Here is a 16,818-nt window from a genome sequence, read left to right as displayed (position 1 = left end):
AAGAAAGAGTCAAGGAAAGACTAAACACAGATATACGGTGCTATGGGTGAAGACGAGTGATTGCTGCAGGAAGTCTGTCATTAGGGCCTTTAAGTTAGCAGTCTGGCCTGCAGATGAGTGGGAAAGGGCCTGATAGTTCCAGCGTCTCTGAAGTGAAGAAACTGGAGGCCTCTGAGCTGTCATTAAAGACCACACTACCATTTTTTGCAAATGTTTGGTAAATTTGCATTTTAAAGAAGGGTAATATGAATAAGAATGGGCTAAATCTAGAATGAAAGGAAATTCTGGTCCTGAATGTCTTTCTCTCCTACTAGTTCCCCCTATCCCTGTGGTTCATTAGCGTGTTGCATCGGAAGACTGGCGTGTTACTAGCATCAAAACCGTTTCTAAAATAATTATCTTGAAGCACATGGAATCCTTACCGACATATCTATTCTAAAGCAGTGAAGAAAGGGAATACTTACTCCCTCTGGCGTGACATTAGCAAGATGAGGGTTAGACAGGACTACTGAGATTACTAAGCAAATCTGTTGGCATTTTCTTCCTAACTTAAAACCACAGGCTCAAATGTCTCCTAATCCAAAATTCTCGAATTTTACTTGAAGGTATGTACAGTTAAATCTTTTGTGCTATTTTCCTTGATTCAGCCTCCGCAAAATGAACATAAGACCAGTCTTAAAAGGATTATGGATCAGATTTCTGGAGCTCTTGCTGCTTAAGTTTCTAACTGAAATGTAATTATTTCATTAGTTACTTTTTGTGTGTTTAATCACTTCATGTGGACACCCTCCTTCTCTACTCTCAGAAAGTTACTACAGACAGAGCTTCTGTTGATGTGAATCAGAAACCCTTTCAGATCAGAGTGACATGGCTGCAATTGTCCGATACTTTAAGAATGCTACGTTCTAAGTTTCAATTTAAAATAAAATTATTTATACTGGAATTATAGTTTGCCTCGTTTTAACACAGACAGTACTTCAGATAAATACATTTTTTCAAATTTTCTGAATATATGTATGTTCATTTACATCTGTGACCCTACTGTCCTGGTGTTCAGGTTCTGCTTAATAATAACAGTACAGATTTTCTTGCTCTCCAGAATGAGTGCAGGTTAATCGTAGAATTCAGCACAGTGACAAAGGAATAAAAACAACATAGATGAAACAAATACTGTCTTTTTAGTTAGTGCCATTTCAGAGTTTACTTCACTGAGGGTAGATGTTGACAGAAATGCAGGGAGTTTAAAGAGATCTCAGTCCTTCTATTCTGTAGAGGAAAGAACATGGCTCACCACTTACACTCCATCCCACAATATATAAATTCTTTTAGTCACGTAAAACCATTTGCCCAAACTGCAACAGAAATGAACAGTACCACCATTTTGATATACATGCATTTGTCTCCTATAATAGATATTGAATATTTTCCTCTGAAAAATCACTTTTTTGTTACGTGAAGAGATAATTCATATCATATGAAATTATATATAGCTATTGTATATAGCTTTTGGGTAAGACAGATGTAGTTTTTCACTTAACTACCTTTCTAATTTTCAGGCTAAAAAGATGGGCTGATGTCTCATTTAATTGTCTTAATTCCGTTTTGCTTTCAGTAATTTTTTTTTGACATAATAAAGATCATCTTTAGTCTGTGAGAGCAGATGTCTCAGTTGAAAGAGCATTCCTCATTCAACCTTTATGATTTTCATCCTTTCTCAGCTGCTTTATTCAAAGATATTGAAAATGGACTGAAACAAAAAGGCTGTATTTACACAATGAATATGTGAATACACATACACACGCATCTTTTTTAATCTCATAGCTTGTTTTGTGAAATTGCCACCTGTCAGATGGCTGACATGCTCAATGAGATGAAATTTGGCATCAGTTGACCTCACAATTTTTTGATAGATAAAGTTATTTCCATTTTATTATCTAATTTGAGTGCCAGGAGCGATCAGCTGAGTCATTCTCGGTGCACACAAAGGAGATATTCTCATGGGATCTCCTGATAAATATACCCAAAGAGCACATGCTTTTATTAGTGTGTATGTTTCAAAAATGTAAATCACCCAGGAAGCGTGCATGCCCCTCTAATTCTGGGATTGGAGTCTTTATGATGGCAATGACTGTTGGAGCATAAGAACATAACACAGTTGGGTCACTTCAGCTTTCCTTCTACTTCTCTTTCCTGTAGTGTTAATGCAAACCTGGCAATTGTCTGATTCAACAGTTTCTAGCTCCAGATAAATCTCTCTGAACATGAAGTCTGAGGAAATTTTGACTTACTGGTCAAACTTCCTCTGCTTATCTCTCTCTTCTAATACAAGCCTTTTCAATACTTTGATTTTAGAATTTCAGGGCTTCAGAGTATTTTTGCCCATTTTTGTAATGAGGTAAATGCCCTGAAAGATAGATAAACAAGGAATATCTTTTAGTTAAAGGGTGGTCTCAGAGTTATTCGTTGTTTGTTCTCACAGAGAAAATTGTGCACAAATTGACTATCAACTGTTGAGTCAGGTTCTGGCTTTTGAGACAGTCTTTAAAGACTTAGATCCGTGAGAAACAAGGGTAAGATGTTGCTTGCTTTATCCAACCCCCTTTCTGGCCCTAGTCACTCTAAATATGAGCATTAAAAAAATCAGTGTGGTGTTTAACATCGTAAGAGTTGCTGGCTAATCCCAAAGCCAATCCCTACAACAGAGGTCTAGTTCTAGAGGCAGTCCTCAGAGAGAGGTTAGTGTCTTCACAGAAGAGCTAACCATGTAAAGTTTCTGTAGATTCATCACTAGACCCTGAAAGACATTAAGATTTGGTAGTATGAAGCAAGCTCTAGCCCTGACCCAAAAACCAATTTTTACATCTTGGAATCAAAGTCTATAGCCAGTGCTGCCTCAGGAAATTCCCCATCAGCAGTGAGCATCCTTTGCTTGGACTTTATTGTTTTCATCCTCAGTCAGAGGCAGAGTTCAAAGATGCTCAGAATAGTGTCAGACAAAAAAAGATGTGGATCAAAAGCTTTCAGTATAGTGCTCTATACTTCTGCTCTGCCACCTGAAATCGTTATCACTGGTATCAGGATGGTACATGTCACATAAATCAGACATATCTTTGGTGTTGGCATACTGCATCCTCTTAAATTCATACTGGTCTTCTCATTTTAAGAGCGTGAGTGCCACTCTTCCTTTTTTGGCCACTTCCCTTATGCGGACATGGCAAAACCACTGCATAGAGTCATACTTAGGAGTTGAGCCACAGCTTTCACCACCAGAGATCTTGACAGTGCAATGTCTTTGACATCTGTTTCCCCAGCTGTGGTCTGTCGCGATATGCTGCTGGAGTGGTGCTGTGGATCGTAACTCGGGTCTAGCCTGTCTCATTCTGTCTTGATTCTCTGCCTGCCTTCGAGTTCTCTTCTCACATGTGATTACTTCAAGCAGGAGGTCCGATGAGATCTGAATCAGAAATCTGAACCAGGATTCAGTAAAGCAGCTTCTTCCTGTGCTTATTCCTCAGGAGTAGTGCACAGGTTACTGTGGGCGTCCTCCTGTGCGTGACAGCAGTTGCCTAAGTTCTTCTGCAGCTCTCATAAATTGGTAGGGTGTCTGAGGGTGGTTATAGACTTCTCTGGCAGAAAGCAGGGAGAAACCATGAGAAGCCACTGGCAGAACTGTTTGAAACATGGCAGTGCAGGGTGTTCCTTTACTTTTGAATTTAAAGTGCTGCAGCCTGCCTGTTAAAATTTCTTCTCTTCAGGAAAGACTCCCCAGCCAGAGATGTTGGCTCCATTCTCTGTCTCTCTGGCCTTCTCCTTTCCTTGCTTACTCATCTTTTCTTGTTATTCCATCTTTCTCACACTGCCCATGACTGTCTTCCCATACTCTTATGTCCGTTACTTCCCTTCTTGTTTCGGTTCCATTTTTTCTTGTTCCTTTCTTTTCTATTCTTGCATCCTGACATAAAAACCAATGTCTTTTCCCCAAAACAGATGATGATTCATCTGCAGAGAAAAAAAATATATACATTTTCTATCTAAAAGTGTCCTTGGTATCCTCATTTTTTCCATGTTTATGTAACTTCAGGCTAATCCACCTTGGTCATTGGTTTGTCATTTGGAGAGTCAAAACATAATACTATGACAACATTGCAGCTAAGTAATTTCTAACTTCTCTCCATTTCCATAAAGCAATCTACAGGCAAAATTTTTGTTTCAATGTGCTGTCACCTATGGCATGTTTCTTAGGGTGCCCTCAGCTCAGGTTATGTCTGCATAATGAAATGTACTTTCATATAAAAATCACATACTGATATCACCATATTACTTCATATCTCTGAGTTTGCCTGCCTTGAGATGAGTCAGACTTTGATGCATGATGTCTTTTTATGCTGTGAAATTAACTTCAGATCCTTTACTAAAGGAAGGAATCCCTTATAGCCTTTCTAGCTTTACCGGTGTAATACAGAATGTGTAAGTTGAATTAACATAGGAATAATAAGAGTAGGTAAAGCATACAGGGAGGAGGAAAATGGAGATAAAGGTGAGAGAATTGAGACCAGGAAAGCAGGAACAGTTCAGAGATGGAAAGGAGGTAATGATCAGCCTGTGGCTTGTAGCAATTAGCCTGTGGCAAAAACAAATCCTGAGCAAGCAACCAGGTGTTTCCTCCTCCAGGTGTTCCCTCATCCACAGCAGGAAGCAGTTACTGAAGCTCATTAGAAAGTGACAGTGACTTATGGTAGCTTCTGGAGAAGCAGAGCAAAGAAAGAGGCTTGGCATCTGAACCTGCTATGTGAAGAACATCAGTAAATATTGGGTCTGTAGTATGGACCAGGAAACAAATGCACCTACATCCACAGGACAGTCTGATAAACCAGTCACCCTAGCGGTGCCTTAGTGATGTGCCAGCACCTGCTGTCTCGTCACAGCTGGACATGACCAGAATTGCATAGTTCTGTGATCTACCACTGCCAGATCATGACCATTAGAAGTATGTAAAAGCAACCTTGAAAAGAGATCATTAGCTGGTTCACCTGTGTAAAGTGTTTACCTAGCTCTCAAGAAAATAGGGTTTTTGTTACTTCTATGGTATTGCAGAGTAAGGTGTTATCGCCATTTTTTTACAGCTTTGCCTTATAAATGGAGAAATGCATTTTCTGAGTACAGTATGAAGGCAGGGGGTGGTGCGTATTTATGGACCCTGAATGGGAAAGTAGGAGCGTAAAATGCAGCCAGAGAGTCTTGGGTGCACAAGGGTATTGCCCAAACTGTTGGTCTGCGAAGAGTCTAGTAAGCAACTTGCAAAACTGCTGTTCATTGTTGCCATGCTTACAGAACTGGAAATGCTGCACAAATGAAATATGAGTCTCTTCATACTTAATGCACAGACAAGTTTTAGGCAGTTTTCAGCTTCAGCCCATGTAGATTGGGACATACTTTCTGTTTTATTTCAGAGTTGTTTAGCATATGAAAGAGATTTTAATAAAATGTTGGCCTTGTTGACATGTTTCTTAATAAACTGGCCTCTGAGGCAGTGCTAAATACAGTCTGAACTGGCTCTCCTCAGAGGCCAGACAGCCTTTTTCATTTGTGGACCGAAAAGATTCAAGATTTAAGCTCATCAACGGTCAGCAGAAAATGAGAGTTCTACTTTGCATGAGAAGAGGAGACCTGTTTTATGCTACTAGTTAAGCTAATGGAACAACATTAATAGGTCTACTGATACATATTCTGTATAGTAGAAAAGCAAGGCAGGCATTATTATTATTTACTATTGGCCCAATTTAAGATTACAAGAAGAAATTTGTTTAATTTTTTTGAGGCTGCTGTTTGATTTCTGGTAACACACTCTGCTTTCCTGTGAGTCATGTTTGTGCAATGTCTACAACCATCTGATTTTGTTGCCTAAAAAAGAAAAAGTGAACACTGAAGATTGTGTTGTGTTGTGACGGTTGTGGTTTTGGGCCGTGCTAAGCACAGAGGGCGATTAGGAACACTTGAAATTGATAGTTGTTTTTTAAAGCTACAGAATATTTCCACAAAATCATGATTGAAGCATGCAAAAAAGATGTTTTTAATTTATTTTGCTTTTTTGATAAACAAATCAGACATGAGTTATTCTACACAAAATGAGAAATTGATAATGAAAACACAAATTAAAAAAATATTTATGCCAAACATTAGCGTTTCCCAAACAGAAGCACAAAACTTTCTTTTGAGTAGGAGATTGCTGTCTGTTTATATGAATACAGTGCTTCCTCCTGCATGCAAGTTTTTTTCCTGTGATCACACTCACAAATGTATCTAGTCCCATTCAAAAGCCCATAGGCTTTCTGTTTTTCCATAGCTGTTCTTTTGATGGATAGGAAACTGCAGTTACAGTGCAGTATTGTGCGACTTCCACCGCTTCTAGTATTTCATACCCCCGGTAGCATTTCATAGGAGTAACATCGTCACTATCAATAAATCATGCCATTTGTGGAAAGAGGTGATTTATATTCTTACTGTAATTCACATCATGTCTTACTTTAGGCCACTGACAAGGTTTTGTTCGCTGAGGCCTCTTATGGGAATGTAACATGCCAGCAGAAATTTTACTGCCAAAATAGCTCCGGTTCATTCTTAGCTATCCCTAGATAGAAGGCTAGTGAGTATTATTTTTCTCCTTTGTGTCCTGTACAGTGCAGAAATGTAATTCAGTTGTTAGCTGTGCTGCCCATCTTGTTTGTATGTTGTTTCTCTACCCACTGCTTCTATAGAATGCATCATCATAATGGCCAATGATAAGTTATCTCTTTCAGAGAATATCCAATTTCAATATTTGCAGGGTTCAGCAAGTGTTTTCACAAAATGTGATTAATCTTCTACAAAATAAGTTGTTCAATTTTGAGGTCGTTTAAAAATTTGCAGTAGTAGGTTGTTTGTGTTTTAAATCTAAATGTAAGATAGCTTTTTATATTTAAAAAAATAAGGACAAGAGCAGCTTCTTTATTCTGCGCTTAAATATGTTTAAGCTCGCTATTGCTCAGTGCATGTTTTTATGTCTTGTTCTCTAGCATCTTCAATAATTTGTTTCATTTATAATGGAACTCCAAAATGTTTCCTACTGTCAAACGTTATTCGGTATTGCTTATGAAAGAGGATCTGTCTGTTTTGCATTTCACACAAACATCTGAAGTAATGCTGTGTGTGGTAGGGTATAGAAAGCAAAATATACACTGTCTGAATAGATTACACTGACCTTACCCTATTAAGTCAGTATTGACTGGGCTTTGCTATGCTACCGTGGGTTCCATGGGTTTGCTGGTGTTTTATACTTGCCGCACACACTTCTGAACTTCCAAACAACTTTCATCCAAACTCACTGAAAATTCTGTTACATTTGTAATATATCACCTATGCGTTTTTTGCCATGGTTATCTGTCTCTAAAGAAATTCTTGTCCTTTAAATACTTCCTTACTTCATTCGGCTATTGAAGCATTGTTTATTTCTCTCTGTTTCTTCCAGTCCTTCACAGTTAGTGAATTTTAACCATCAGGCAGTATTTCTTACACGCCAAAATTTTGAAATGTAGTTCTACCAAATATTTACAGGAAATCACATTTTTCACTTTGCAATCTTAGCTTAACCAAATACGGTTTCCTATTATTTGAGCGTACTTCATTACTATTAGCAAGTGACTGAAATTTTTAGTGTCGGGTGTCATCTCCGAGTTAGGTGTTGTTGCTGTTCCCTCCTGACTCGGGGATTCCAATATTGACCATGAAAAAAAAAAAAAAAAACTTTCAGTAGTGGAAAAGGAGCTATTTGTGTGAGGGGCTGTTGGACCTTACAGCAACGTGCTGGAATTCTGATAGTTAACGTTGGGGTTCAGTATCCAGAAATCGTACTTTCTGAACCACTCGTGAAAGTTGTCTACCGTGTAGCTTTTAAATGGCTTTCTCACTTTGGGTTTTGTTTTTTTCTTTTCACTACTTCTGATGGGCGTTTGTGGTGCTTTGGTGTCCCTTAGAGTAGTGATTTATTATTTCAACTCCTAACAAAAGCTTCTGGTTTTCTCTTCTAAAAATGGCTAACTTTTATCTTGTATAAAAAGTGTAAGATAATCAGCATGTAATGAAACTGTTTTCTATTCCCAGTTCACTTACTCTTGAAGTAAAATGTGCTTCATCTTTTATTCTAATAGTAATTAGGTCAAAAAGAGAGTTAGAAGGGATATCCGTATGTTATTCCCTTACATAGTGGTATCAGCCTAATTTTTGCATCATTTCTTCAGTTCTATATCATTTATAGAATTCTTAGATGAAAATGAACTTATTCTACATTTCTGAAAGCATTCTACAGAATCCTATTTTCCACTGCATAAAAATAGGTTATGTTAAAACACTAAAGCTCTTTTCTGTATCCGTAGGTAGAACAAAGCCCTCTTAATGTTGGTGGAGCATGGTATTGCATATCAATCATGATGGGGCTTTTCATTTTTGTAAAACAAGTTTGTTTTCGGTGTAGTTGTTTAGTGATTGTTGCTCCTCGTCTACGAAGATGTGTTTGTTTCCTAACAGGGGAGCTGCTTGTAATTTTACAGCTAAAGCATTATCATTTACTCCTTGATTTTAAGTATGCAATTGCCTTTTTTTTCCTCCCCTTTCTGCATTACTAGGCTATGGAATACTTTTATTATATTGCAGCCTTGGCATTTTTTATTGTAATACAAAAGTACTGATATCGTTAATATTTAAATATCTCCCAGGATGTAGATCTTGAAAATACTGTCCTAGTATTGTGAGTCCTTGATTGGTGGGGGGGAGGGGAGTTGAAATGCCTGTTATTGTGATTTTACTATAGCTACTTGGTATCTTCCGTTTGAGATCTGACTAACAGTTGGCTTGAAAGTCCTTCTTTTTCTACAGAATCTGTTTGATCAGTCGTAGCTGACTTGTTTTGTTTTTGCTGGTTGGTTTAGTTTTTCGTGTTATTCCTTCTTGTGATATATTACGCACATTATGCCTCTGAAGCCCGTTGTGATAGCTGAAATATATGCCTTGTTCAGATGTTAAGCTTTGCCTTGGTTGAATCTCAGTTTTTTCTGCCTATAATTAAGAAAATGTTCTCTTTCTACAATAGGCACAAAGGTCTCCCGTTTAGTTCCCAGGGTTATCATCCTACATGATTGCCCATGGCCTCCACTGCTGGTGTCTGCACTCTTTGTAACTTACCCAAAGACTAGAAAATGGCAGGGGAGAGAGGGAGAAGCTACTTAGCCTGTCAAGGTTACTGCTCTTTGTGATGCCCTGAGGCACTAGGAGGCCTTACCTTCCATTCACTCAATTCCTCATCTTTCTAGCACTGTCCTAAATCATCACAGCAGCAGAGTGTTTCTTCAAATAGTGTTGAAGAATGATGATCTCAAAAATAGACCATATTGCAACAGAGGGTTTTAAAAATAAACAAACGTTTCTTTCTCCATCAGATCTGGAGACAAGATTTTTTCTGATCACAGTCTCATACACAATCTAATACTGGGAGCAGGACCTGGAAACAGTGTATACCGGTGAGGCACTGAAGATTGTAATATCACTAGGATCCATGAGTACACACCTTGTCTTTAACTATAATCTTCTGCTTTTTACTGTCAAATACTGTGGAAACACCCTGACAGAGTACCATCAAGAGCTATCCTTGTTTTTAATAGACTTTCAGTATAGTTCTGGGATTCCCCCAGCTTTCCAAATGGAGCGCTCAGATGTTTAGCGCCTGCTCTACAGATACCTGACCTGATCCATTATTTTATTAAATCTTTTTAAATCATCTGTCCCTTTGTAAAACTGGGAGACAAACACAGCCAGGCTTTAGAAGTGGTGAGCAACAACTTTGCATAGGTACACACGCTTGGAGAAAAAAAAAAAAAAAAAGTAAGTTGTAGGATAGGAATCAGTATTTCACACTCAACCTAGGTGATCTAAGAGGAAGAAGAAAAGATAAGCAGTAACTCTTTGGTGAATATTTGAAATGTTTTAATTAGGAATACAGTAACAGTTACAAGATGATTTGTTCTAGGCAGGCTGTGAGGCACCTCGATCTGTTAATTCTGTAAGTGAATGTTTAAAGGATGTTAAAGGAGTTTTGCTAGTGCTTGCTTTCAGCTGTTACTCCAATGAGCAAAACAGGTTGAAGAATGTGAGAGGTAATTAATTATACTAATTAAAAACACTTTATTTACATTTACTGGATAATTTATAATTACTTCTGTCAGTTGATCAAAGGTGAGTGCAATGTTGTTTATAATTGGTATATGAGTTAATTAAATGTTAATTCTACCATGTTTTGATCTATTTCCTTTGTCAGTTAGAGCTAGCATTGCAATAGATGATTGTCCAAATATAAATATAATACACAAAAATAATGCTCTTATTTACCACTTATTTGGAGCAGAAATGTGCCCCCAGGAGCGGAAATGTGCCCCCAGTAAACCAAGTGACTGTAAATCTTCAGGAGAGAAAAAAAATCCTCCTCTTTCCACTTGCAAGATCCTTTTCACTGGAATCTTCCCATGAAAAACTAAGTAACAAATATGTAATTATCTCGTGGAGTCTGACTAGGTACATATTTCTGTAGTTTGTAGTGTAATTGATTTAGACAATTCACAAGTAATTATTGCAGAGATCTAGGATACTGAATTAATCATGTCCTTATCTTGTAATAATACAGTATTGTATGTAACCTGTCATTATATGGTAATTATTTGATAATTGAACAATCAGCAGATAATGTATTATTGAATACTTGTTACATGATAACATCTGCTCTGTAATGTGAAATATTAGTCCTGTCTCATAATTCAAGTTTTTTTTCTTTTGCAGATTGACCATACTGTTGCTATACTCTGTGAACTAAAAATTACTATGACCTGTTATATACTGTGAAACTATAATTTTTAAGGGTTCCTTGTGTAATATATTCCATTATATACTGCAGTTTAAGTATTAGGAAACAGGAGTAACTTTTCAGATGCTAGACTAGCAGACACTAGAGGTAGGGTGTCATTAGTATCACTGCAGGGAACTGAATCTCTTCGATTTCCTTTCGCAAGTTCCTCTTTGACAATAATCCCACATTCATCTGGCTTTTTAGTTTTGGGAACCAGCAATTGACGCTACAATACCAGCAACAAAAAATACAAAGTTCTCTGAGTTTATAATGCTGTTAATCCACAGATTCCTTCTGCCTTACCTGGCCATCCTTTAGGTATCAATGTAGCATAATAAGTACTTATTCTGCTTAATTCTTATCAGACTTAACATCATTTATTTGATTTTTTTAAATCCTAACTCGTGGTGTAGCAATAATACAAATAGCCAAGTTATGTAGAATGTGGGTGTTCTCTCCCCCTCCGACTGTCTCTAATTGCTGTAAGTGTACTGGACCAATTTCTCAGCACTTACACATCATGTTTCTCAGTGCTTACAAAATTGCCTAACTCCTGACACTGTTAAGCTGCCCTGAGCCCTGTATAAGTTCCTAGTGGTTTCTTAAATGAGTTACGCTTCTGTTTACCAGCACTATGGGATATGATTCAGGTAAGCTCTGCTTCTGCATATTTACCAGTCAAGACCCTACCCGAAGAAGGGTAGAAGATGTATCGTAACCCACCAGTTTTGATTCCCAAGAAGGTTTGCTGGCTGTTGGATTACTCACTGTTCTGATGCCTTTTTTTTTTTTTTTTTTTTTTTTGTAATCTCTCACTGAAGCTCTTCCAGTAGGCATCAACAACTACTCACTGAATCAAAATTCAGTACTGTACTGGTTAACTTTGTTCTTTGCTTCTTGCTCTCTATTAATCATCCATTTCTATCTCTGCTTAGTCTGGGCAGCCTGCCTCCCTGCTTGGGGCTGCGGATTCTGGTGGGGAGCAAAGCACGGAGGCTCCTTGTGGGTTTGTTCCTGAGTATATGGGGAAAGCTACCTGTATATTCTTGGAGTCTGGCAATGTTAGGAAGTTTTAAATCCTTTTGTTGCAGGGGGACTGGCAGAAAGAAACATTATTTTAGAATTTGGAGCAGTAGTACTGACACAGTTGGTCTGCTAATGATACTGTATAGCCAAAACTGGGGTAACTGCCCGAGACCTGTTTTATATTCAAAGGTTGCACCTGCCAGTGCTGCTGATGTGGGGATAGACTACTGATGTTAGTGGTGTTTTTCTGCCCTGCAAGACTCTCAGTGACCTGCTAGTTTTTCTGTTGTCTTGCTGCTCCATTGCCAAATGCCCTCAAGTTCTAGACGAATGGTTGCTGCATGTGTTCAGAGTCGCTCCCTGCATGAAGTCTCAACTGCATTGGGTTCACTGTGCATGCATTGGAAAGGCATTCTCCTTTTGAAGATGCTAATGTTGACAGGTTTGACTACACTAATTTGACATAGCTATGAAGTCAGCTTTTTTTTTTCTATTGGAGAACAGTCCTATATAAAAGTGTAATTTTAAGAGTAGTGTATTTTAGTTTCGTTTGATTCCTGTTTGACAACCTCAACTGAAATGACTGATTAAAAAAAAAAAAAACTAGTCGTACAGTACTTCTAATATTACTTTACTACTCTTTTACATTATATTTTTTCAAATTGGTTTTATACTGTATGTTCAGTCAGCACACTTTCTCTGTAAGCACGTTCCACATTCTCCATCATACTTAAAGTATCTTAAAAACTGATGTAACTCCTTATAAAATTAACAAGTATATTCCAGTGGGTTTGAAAAGAGTAGACTTAACCCTTGAGAGTTTTGGAGCATACAAAAATGGATGTTTCAGTCCTTTGTTCAATTTATAACTGTGATTGCTCTCATGAAATGTAAGTTAAAAAGTCAGTTGCACAAGTGAATGAATTTTTATGCTAAAGAACATAATATTTAAAAGTAAGGAGCACTTTTTCACCCAATAGAAAGCTTTTTTTGTTTGAGTGTTCTACAAAGTGTTGTTTGGAGGGAAAAAAAAATCTTACAGGTGACCTAGATAGAGAAATGTGTTAAGACAGTTATACTGGTAGAATTTTACTGTTGTATTACCATTTTGCTTTTCTTTCCTTACTGATCTTATGGAACAACTGACAATATACTATATATAGAAGTGGAGTAATCAGAAGTTCATATATATTTGTTCTATCATTGTAACTATTTTTTCATTGTGTTAGAAAGCACTGGTGCAGATGGAAACATATATGGAGATAATGAAAAATATCCTAACACACTGCTGTTCTATTACAGCTATATAAAAATATTTCTGCGTGCAAATAGTTGCTGTTCAAGAACAATTACTTACCTTCAAAAAAAACTGTTCAGAATGGAAGCTTTAAGTTTTGATTTTTTTTTTTTTTGGTTGGTTGGATTTTTTTAACTCTATAAGATGGAAGAAGGAAAAGGAGTGATCTGAAGAGAGCAAAGACAGACACAAGATTATATTTCCAAAGAAGGTATCACACTTAAAAATAAAAGGACAAATGTTTTCGTAATTTAATTTTTTTTCTGTCTTGACACAGCCATGGATGATGATGATAATCAGGATTCTTTGTGTAACTTTGATTTCCTACAACCAGTCGTTACTGTGGTGTCTTTGAATTAATAATAATCTTATCTTTTAAGACCACTCACTTCATTGGTTTGATTTTTACATAGCTATACTGCATCTTGTCACAGCGTTGCACGTTGTATTATTATTCAAAAGGAAAATCAATGGCCTGTGAAGAAAAACTGCCTAGGCAAGTAGATCCCAAAGGTCTTCTGTGATTCCTAGGAGAGTCCTGTACTCTCCATCACCTCTGCAATTTGGCTGTGGATTGGCTCCCTGACATAGAAATGTTCTCCATCCTTTTCTGTTTTTCTTGCCTCATCTTCTTTATGTTCCACAAGCTTTCCTCAGCTTAAGTGTACTTTTTTTTTTTTTTTTTTTTGCAGGCAGGGTGCAAACACTCTTCCTCTCCCCAGAGTTCCTTACTGAGGCAGATTACGGCAGCCTAGTTGAGGAAGAGAGACAGCCTTACGCTCTGTTCTGCTAAAGGTTATGAGGAAGAGTATGTTGTCTGTCATGCACGTTCACCAAGCTGAAAACAAACGAAAGAGTTAATTACTATACCCAGTTCCATCTTTTGAAGTTAGTTCACAGTTTTCTCCTGCATCATGGTGACTCTGACTTAGTTTCTTGAATTTGCACTCACGTCTGTACTGATCTTAATGCTGTTAATACAATAAGAACTAATGTCAAGAAAGTAGCATTGATTGAATCAGTGCAAACACTATCCATTATGAATTATCCAGCATTAATATTCTTTCACAAGGAGAATAGGTGTTGTACAAAGTGGTGAAAGAACATATGGGAAAACAAGTAGTTATGCCCCCTCCTCCCCATAGAAGCATAACTAAATATAGTGTAAGATTACAATTTTTAAGCAATATTTTTTAAGTGATACTGTCATACCTCAGGTCTGCTAAGTTGGCCCTTATTAAGCTGGAAGTGTTTGTTTTCAAGCTTATTTTGAATTGAAGATTGATAGCTAATTACTTAGCCTTAAGGTAACAAATAAGATTGTATTATTCCATTAGTTAATGAGTGATTTTAGAGTGACTAACTGAAAACAGAGAAAGTCCACCTGCCTTCCAGCTTTCTTAAAACAAATGAAAAACAGTTGTATAAACACCAACACAACAGAGTTTAAATCATTTCTAGGTGGAAAAAGTAGTGTGTTGTAAAGAGCCGAAGGCAAGCCTTGTCACTTCTTTCCGTGTACGGAAAACTAGGCAAACAAACCACTTTCTTCTCTTCTGTGTGACCTGCGGTCTCCTCAGAAGGTTTAGTTTTTCCTTTAGATTGAAATCTCAGGAATCCTAATGAGAAAAGCGATCCATCTTTTCTTTAGCAGAAAAAATTGGGCTGCTTGTAGTCCCTGAATACTGAAAAGGGAACTTTTGTTTTTGTTTTTTAGATCACTTTTATTCATCTCAAATGTATCTTGCAGTTTCTGTTCTTTTTTTAAGCTTAGTTATTTGCGGGTAAGTGATCACAGTTCTATTCTACTTTTACTTGAGGAACGTGTGTGTTTTATTTTTTTTTAATATTTATCTAGCTATCTCTCTCAAATGACTTTGTAATTACTTTATTCAAATGTATATAGGTTATAATTGTTCGTTATTGTTTGTTAAAGTACAAAATAAACAGTGCTATGCAGTATTTAGTGAACTTAAAACTATGTGCTTCAGATTTCCCTTAGTCGACCTTATTTGCAAAGTCAGAGACTAGAAAGCGATCAAATGTTGGATTTATGAGCACCCATACAGAGTTAATTCAGCTCTCCTAGGCATATGGTATATTTTTAATAACCTCACGGCATACATTTTTTCCATGGAGCCCTGTCTCGTTCTGTGCTTGTAAGGAATATAGAAAGGCCACAATTTACTTTCTAAATCTGCCATAAATCTGTAATTTTATGAGGTATATGATTGACCTTGCAGTATAAATTGCGCCTGTGTGTAAAATAGACGGTGTTATAGTCACTGTCTACAGTTAGACACTAGCATTCCCACTATTATAAAATCTCCTTCAATTTGTTTATAATATGCGCCATTCAGGTTCGATTTTACAGGCCAGATTTCTGCCTCAGGCTGATGATTTTTTTGCAAATGTCACTTATAATGATTCTGCCATTTGTGCGAAACAAGCTACGGAAAAAATATTTTCAACGTTAATTTGGGGGGGGGGGTGTTTGCATATTTCCTAAATGGAAACCTTTTTAGAGCAGCTTTGCATCCTTTTGCAAAGACTTAAAGGACTTAAAATTTGGCATTTTATTAGGAATGTACTGGGAGTTATTTCCAGTAAAACTCATGCAAATTTGACCGTTTCCAGGTTCTTTAAAACAGAACTTTTCACTTGTTCTGTAGGAGCTCAATCAACATTATCATTTCACGTCCCTTAAGATTTTTGTCACCTCCTATGCCCTCACGAGCTGGTTCGCGCTATCCAGAGTGTGAACGTGTCGTCCTCCTGGAGCCACTGAATTTCCTGTAGCCTTTAGCTGTTGGGCTAGACTTCTAGCCCAAGCTATGGACCTCTTTGTAATGCACGGTATGCCCAAGGCATAACCCTCCTCTCTTCTCTACTCTTTCATTTTACTTACTGGGCCCAGACACCGGGGAAGAAGAGTACGCTAATTGATTGCAAATTAGAAGAGACTGAAGTCAGTGATGACGTGAGGGAAGGGTTAGATGGATATTCTATAATAAAGCTTTTTGTGTATGGAGACAGAATGAGTTCACCGTTAAAAGTGGTTCAGGGAGGTCACGTCTAAACACGTGGACAGTGCAGTGAAAGAGCACCCTTTCCCTGTCAGATACATGCTCCCAGAACAAAAACTGGGAGATTTGCTATGTGTATGTGATAAGCTAAATCACTTATAAATGAGCCTAATGAATATTAGAACATGTTTTAGTTTCACAGAACAGCTAAATGACTATGGAAAGTCTTGCTGTTCATATTTCCGCCTTTCCAAATACTTTTTACTTTGGCAGTCCCAAATTAAGCTCACTGCCTGCGCTCTGTTCTCCTGCTGTGCGTTGCTGTGATCGGAAAGATAAGATAGGCTGACAGAACAGTCATCAAGGATTCACTGCGATCAGGGTGAGCCCTACATGATGAGAGGGGCTATTAATATTTTAAAGGCTGCCATCCATCCCTGCAGGCACCAGCGTATTACATCACCACGTGTACACTACAGAGTGGCGGTGATCAATAGATCTAATGTGCCGGGGGCCCAGGGAGGGAGGACTCAGCATTTCCCGTA

At 37.6% G+C, this 16,818-nt stretch overlaps 1 protein-coding gene across 5 annotated transcripts in view; it reads left to right on the top strand.

Annotated features, from left to right (window-relative positions):
• The window catches only part of CTNND2 (catenin delta 2), a 669,170-nt gene that overhangs the window by 348,075 nt on the left and 304,277 nt on the right, over positions 1–16,818 (top strand). The gene's annotated exons all lie outside the window — the stretch shown is intronic.

The sequence above is a fragment of the Struthio camelus genome, chromosome 2 (genome assembly GCF_040807025.1).
Source record: "Struthio camelus isolate bStrCam1 chromosome 2, bStrCam1.hap1, whole genome shotgun sequence".
Taxonomy (NCBI): domain Eukaryota; kingdom Metazoa; phylum Chordata; class Aves; order Struthioniformes; family Struthionidae; genus Struthio; species Struthio camelus.
This window is presented reverse-complemented; position numbering and strand designations above follow the sequence as displayed.